Here is a 6,778-nt window from a genome sequence, read left to right on the forward strand (position 1 = left end):
ACTGCCCGGACGCGCAGGCTGGTCTGGATCCATGCAGGTCACAAAGCCACTATGTTGGTTTTCCAATGGCGCGGCTCATTTATGTGTTTTGCTGTTTGTAGCTCTACTGGTCCTTTGTTGTAAACTTATACAAAAACAGCTTCTCTAAATACTACTGAGCTAGATGTTCAGAAGTCACCAGATGGATTTTTTAAAGGGACCAATGATAAAAAGATATACAATTAGCATTAATACCTGCATAGTATGGCATCTGAAACCACAATAGCTGGAGCTGTGTCTCTGGAGCTTATTTGGTAGGTCGCATATTTAAATGACCTTTATCATAATTTTACAAGTCGTGATCCTGGGGATCAAAACTGGCCGCAAGGTAACTGAAAATTTAAAAAGATATACAGCTTCCTCTGCACAATTGTAGTATGTAGGTAGATTATAGAAAAACCAAGGTTGGGGTTGCATATGGGGTTCAGCTCAGTATCGCTATACTAAGTTTTATATTTGGTCGAGCGTTAGTCTATGATACAATTTTAATGTATGCATTTTGAAGGATAAAGAAATGAAAAATTAAGATTCCATTTTGGGGCAGTGGGTAAAGGTCAAGTCACGATTACTAAATATATAGAAAACAAGATGTGTAAAACATGTCCCCAATGATGGCCTCCCTTTGTCCTTTGATCAACTAACCTCAAAATTAAAAGGCCTTTTCTACTTCTTACATTAATGAAAAACTGTTAAAAATGGTACTTAACCCAAAACAAATCAGACTTGGAAAATATTTCATTTGATTGTTTTTGAGTTTTCATTTTTTCTTACGTTTCAGATATATCATATTTGGTCTTTTCATTGTGTCAGACTAATATGAAAGTTTGACACCTGTAGGCCAAAGCATTTTTAAGTTAGCAGTAGGAAACCCGTGGTCGACATCAGAAGACGAACAGGCTTTGACAAAAACACTATTGTTTTTATGATACAAGTGGAAATTCCAGGCCAAGGTCTTCGTTGCCTTGCCCATGACATTTTAACAAAACTCTATGTCGATAGGGGTGATCTGCCAACCAACTTAGTTTGGTGTGCCACAGCGTTCACTTACGCTTTTAAGTTTTAATATCACTGCCTAGACGAACTGGTCCCAAAAACAAAAGGGATCATCTACTGAACACAGGCAATCGTCTTACTAAAATTTTGATGCCTGTAGGCTAAAAGGTTATCGATCGGAAACCGTTTTCGCGCTCAACGGCACTGTGATCTTGACCTTTGACCGATTAACCCTTCAAATAATAGTAATTATCTACTGATCACAGGCATTCGTCCTATAACGTTGGACGCCTGTAAGCTAAAGCGTTCTTCAGTTATCGATCGGAACCCGTTTTAAGTACCCAGGTCACTACGACCTTGACCTTTTACCAACTGACACCAAGGACAAAATAGATCATCTACTAGCCATATGCAATCATTCTGAAGTTTGATGCGTTCTTCAGATATAGATCAGTAACACCGTTTCCGGTCTCAAGGTCACTGAGATCTTAACTGTTGACCTACTGACCCCCAAAAAACAATAGAGGTCATATACTGACCACAGGCAGTAATCCTATGACTTTTGACGCTTACAGCCCAAAGCGTTATGCAGTTATCGGCCGGAAAACGTTTTCGGTCTGAAGGTAATTGCGACCTTGACCTTTGACTTACTGGCCCTAAAAACTATATGGTTTATCTACTGACCACAGGCAAACATCCTATGAAGTTTGAGGCCTTAAAACAAAGTGTTATTCAGTTATTGGTCTGAAACCGCTTTTAGTCAGACGGTCCTTGCGACCTTGATTTTTGGCCAACTGACACACACACAAAAAACCCCATAAGGATCATTTACTCGCCTTATGCAGCAATGTTTGACGTCAGTAGGTCAAAGATTTTCTTAAACTATCGATAGGAAACCGTTTTCAGTCTCAATACCACTAAGAGGTCCTCTTAATTACGGCAGTCGGTCATCCTATGAAGTTAGTCACTTGTTGGCCTAGGCGTTCTTCAGTTATAAAATGAAACTTGGTCAGTATGTAAGCGATAAAAAAAAAAACAGTTTATGATTGCATATGGAGTGAGAAGGGTCAAGTCAAGGTCACTACTTCTGAACTTTGTAGTTAACTCACACACCTTATCAAGATTCCACATTCGTCAACTGATGTTCAGTATGAATTTGAGAAGTTCAGATTCAAATTAGTAACAAGAAAAGAACATTTAAGACACCGCAGAGGTCAGTGAATTCACAGGTGCTTGAAGCTCTATCAACGAAATATATGTGCAGGTTAGATCTCTTGAAGAGATCGTAGATCTCTGATACTATTTCATAGTATATTAGGTGGGTGGGATAAGGTAATGCATATATTTATTGATAGAGCTTCAAGCGCCTGTGGTGAATTCAAATCAGTGTTATCATGAAAAATAGAAAAAAGTGTCTACTCATTAGTTTGGATTGTTACATAATAAAAAAGATACTTCAGGAAATATATTCTAACAGCGGCATAGCGTCCAGATTTCAAGTTTTGACGCCTTTTTACTTTGCTCGATTTGCTTCGGGCTTAAAATATTTACTCATCATATATGGCCCACTTTCTGTCCAGTTTACTGAATCTTTTTCAGTGTGTATACGAGTTGTAAGATCTTTTTAAAGCTGCATGAACATGTCATAACAGGTCAATTTATCCCACCTTTATCAAGATAATGTGTACCGCCAATATCATATAACTAGAAGCGTATTCACGAAACCTTTTCACTTTATATTTCAGATTGATGTTTCTCTCTATCTCTGTTTAAAATAAATGGACTTGATACAAACTTGAGGTAGTTGTGTCTCATCATCACCAAGATCTTACATCATATGACACATGGTCCATAATTATGAAACCCGGTTATTCTTAAATTATGCCCCATTCTTAATTTAACTTTACCCGGGCGCGGCGTAGGCCTGTGTTCTCCGTGAAGATTTGATAAAAGACACTGTCTGATATCATTCGTCCTCCACCTCTGATAATTCATGCGGGGAAGTTGGCAGTTATTTGCGGAGAACAGGTTTGTACTGTTACAGAATCCAGGGACACTGGTTAGGTTAACTGCCCGCCGTTACATGAATGAAATACTGTTTGAAAAACGGCGTTAAACCCAAAACAAATGATTTAACTTTAAGTTTATACTGATAATCGGGGCCTCCGTGGCCGAATGGTTAAGGATCACTTGCCCCTCACCAGTATGGGTTTGAGCCTCACTCGGGGCGACGAATTCTTCATGTGAGGAAGCCATCCAGCTGACCCGCCTATGATGAAATAATGCACGAAGAGGCACCTTGGGTCTTCCTCCACCATCGAAGCTGGAAAAGCGCCATATGACCTATAACGTTAAACCCAACAAATATACATATAATCTTAACTATATTTTAATACTTTTTCCTACAATTTAGAATACCAGCTGAAGTTATCATCAAGGGGCATGAAAATAGGACAGATCGCTTGTATTAGTCATTGCTTACTTCGCTCGTTAGTCATTTAACATAGATATATGTCAATCAGCCATCAACGTTGATTTCAAACGTCAAAGAGAAAAAAGCAACATAAAACGCATTTTTATAGCCCTACAAAGGCAGTCACTTTTTCCCATTAGTTTTAATTCTGCACAGCAATCGCCTTTCTACAAGAGACAGTGGTGTTCACTGTGGGAAGATTGCACTGTACATTGATAAGTCAGATTATTTCTGCGTTGACTCGAGCCTCTTAAGAGACAGTATAAATGACTTTGCTCATTCGTTACTTAAATACAGTGAGAACAATTGTGGTAAGGAGGTTATACGGGCTGTTATTTGGAATACAACCAAATTTGCGATTGCAGTATACGACTTGTTCAATATAAAACGCTGTACTGTACTACAGTTGTGTTTAACCGGTTCAAAACAAGCAATACTGTAATAGCAAAAGTCCAGGCCCTAAAATCTTAGCACCAGGTTACGTAGGACTTTTTCATACTCGTGTCATTTGAATGTCACCAGATGTTCAAGTCGGTCACTTTAATGATACAAGTAAAGTAGTTACATCCGAATTTCCTCACCAATAAACACTACTTCGTAGCGACTGAAAATTCAAAAAAAAAAAAGAGAAAATTTAAGGTAAGCTTTACATCTAAAAAGGAATTAAAAAATTGTAATATTGTATTTTCTAAGGAACTGTGTAACAATTTCGTCGGTGGAAAAAAAATCCAACCGTTCAAATACTTACTTAACTTTGTGTTAACCCCTTATATTCCACGTGTGCAGTGCATTTTTTGCTATACTGTATACATTTACTATTCGGTCCTCTGGCCAATAGTTCTGACTATCAACCGGCAAGCCTTTCAATAAGCTATTTATTATATAGCATCAATAATTCATTTTCTGTTTTATTTGTATTTTTCTTACTTGTTAACATAGTAAGCACGCGTTCAATAACTAAAGCAGATATGCGAGACCGTACAACGCTTTTGACGTATAACGCTCCCCCGGAGAATATTATGCGTTCTTCACTTCCGCATAAAGCTCGTTATCGTCATTCAACATCGTTATAAATGTTGTCAAACACACTGGTCATCTCATCGTATAAGGCCATTTCATCGTAGAAGAGGACCCGCCGGAGATCATATTTCAATGTTAAACATTTAAATCAACTAGGAATCAAATTTGAATCCGTGTTTAATTTGGGTTATGAATCAAAACGACGTAACGGTATGAAGCATTGTATCGTACCGTCGTAAGTCGTAGCGTGTCTTTCTTCATCCCGTCTCCTCATTTTTTCATTCAGTAACAAACCATACAAAATTTTTATCATTTAACCTGTATGGAACCGATCACCTTACATGATCTCACCTGCGCTAAAAAAGGTATTTCACTGACTCCTTCACTGGTTCGAACACAGTTTGTCATAATATTTTTCTAACCATGTCTTAACGTTATTTGACCCGATCTGAGTCCCTATGACCGGGGTGTATCCACATTCTATTGAGAATGACTTGTGGGTATAGAAGATAAAGAAGAAATAGAAGAATATGATGATAATTGTTTTGATAGTTTCTGCTGTTATTGAACTTGTCCATCTTTCATTTTGGGCAGTACTATTAACTGTCTAAAGGGATGCTTTCCAAAAAAGATGCAGACAGAATGGCAAACAAGGCAGATCATGATCAGACTGTACGGATGTGCAGGCTAATCATGATCTACACTGGTCGCAAACGCATAATCCAGCATGATAAGTGTACAGTTTGTTTGAATGGGCCCAGATTTGTATTATATGGCTTTTACAATTGGAATATTTGGCAGCAAATTGTATTCTTTTTATGTAATGTCTAACAGCCAAACATAAAACCTTGCTGAAAATCGAAGCAGGTGACTGTCATCAGCCTTAAACAATATGTTTTACTCCCGTAGTATTTTCTAAAATGTTTTATTGTTTAATCATGTCAGTAACGCATTTTCAGATATTAGCTATAAAATTTAAAATTCAATTACAGAAAGAATAAAGTTCTATTATCAAAAGCAGAGAGCACTAAAACCAAAGAAGAATGTCGATCTATCAAATTGTTTCATATCACTGAACCTGTCATCATTTAACAACTTCTTGCGAAACTTCACACGGAATCAAACGTTGATCAACATTTTATTAATTCCCGACACGACAAAGAAAACTATTAATTTCACATAAGAGACCACCCAGGGACCTTGTTGGGACTCGTCGGTGGTCAAGAAATAGCTCCGCATCTTCTCGCACATAGGTGCTAATCGGAAAGATACGGCGATTATCGGTAATAAAGATCTCGGAATGGCTGCATGCTGGGATGTCACTAGAGCGCGTGCAACAATACCTACTGATGACCGAGATAATTCGGAAATCATTTGTTCATAATTAGTCTACTGACACCCATTGTTTTAAATCTAGCAACTACTTGGTTAATTTCTCGGTAAATGTATATGCTTTCCAATTTTTTTTTAATAATTTCAAATGATTACAAAAGTCTACAGCGATGTGCTTTATTAGTTTTTGGTAAAAATAAATTTAGTTTTATCATAAACGATAATTTATCTCTATTTAGACTACAGTCAGCCTTTATAAATTAACAAGACATTGAAACATTTCAAGTACGAATTTTTTGTATTAATGGATGGTTCCAGTTTAGGAGCATCTTTTTTTATTGACAAAAGAGAATTTGTTTACTTTCGTTCAAATTTAAATCTGGTATTAACAGAAGCGTTAATTTTGTTGTTGTTGTTGTTGTTGCTGCTGCTGTTGTTGTGTTGTTGTTGTTGTTGCAGCTTCTGCTGCTGTCGTTTTTGTTGTGTTACACCAAAAACATGGTCCCGCGGTCATCATGTTATAGGTGCTATATTTATTTCTTTTTCTTAATGACATTCATTTACATTGTAAGGATGTTTATATTGACACACCCACCCCTCCCCAACTGAAGAAAAACAACAAATTAAAAAGCAAAAAATAAATAAATAAATAAATAAAAGATAAATAAGGAAGAAAAATTAAGAACCAGATAGTATTTGATCTAGGTATTTATTCATATACACTAACATAAATGATATTAATAAACAGAAATATATTTTACTAACTATCTAAGAAAAAAAGACGAATGCTCATTTGATATGAAGAAATACAATGCATATATATTCATGAAATAGATGCTTGCTCTCATTATAGCTTAATATTCATGAAAGCGTATCTTTACTTATACGTATACATTGACGGTCTGTACTCTGTTGATCTAC

This window comes from Mercenaria mercenaria, chromosome 4 (genome assembly GCF_021730395.1).
Source record: "Mercenaria mercenaria strain notata chromosome 4, MADL_Memer_1, whole genome shotgun sequence".
Classification (NCBI taxonomy): domain Eukaryota; kingdom Metazoa; phylum Mollusca; class Bivalvia; order Venerida; family Veneridae; genus Mercenaria; species Mercenaria mercenaria.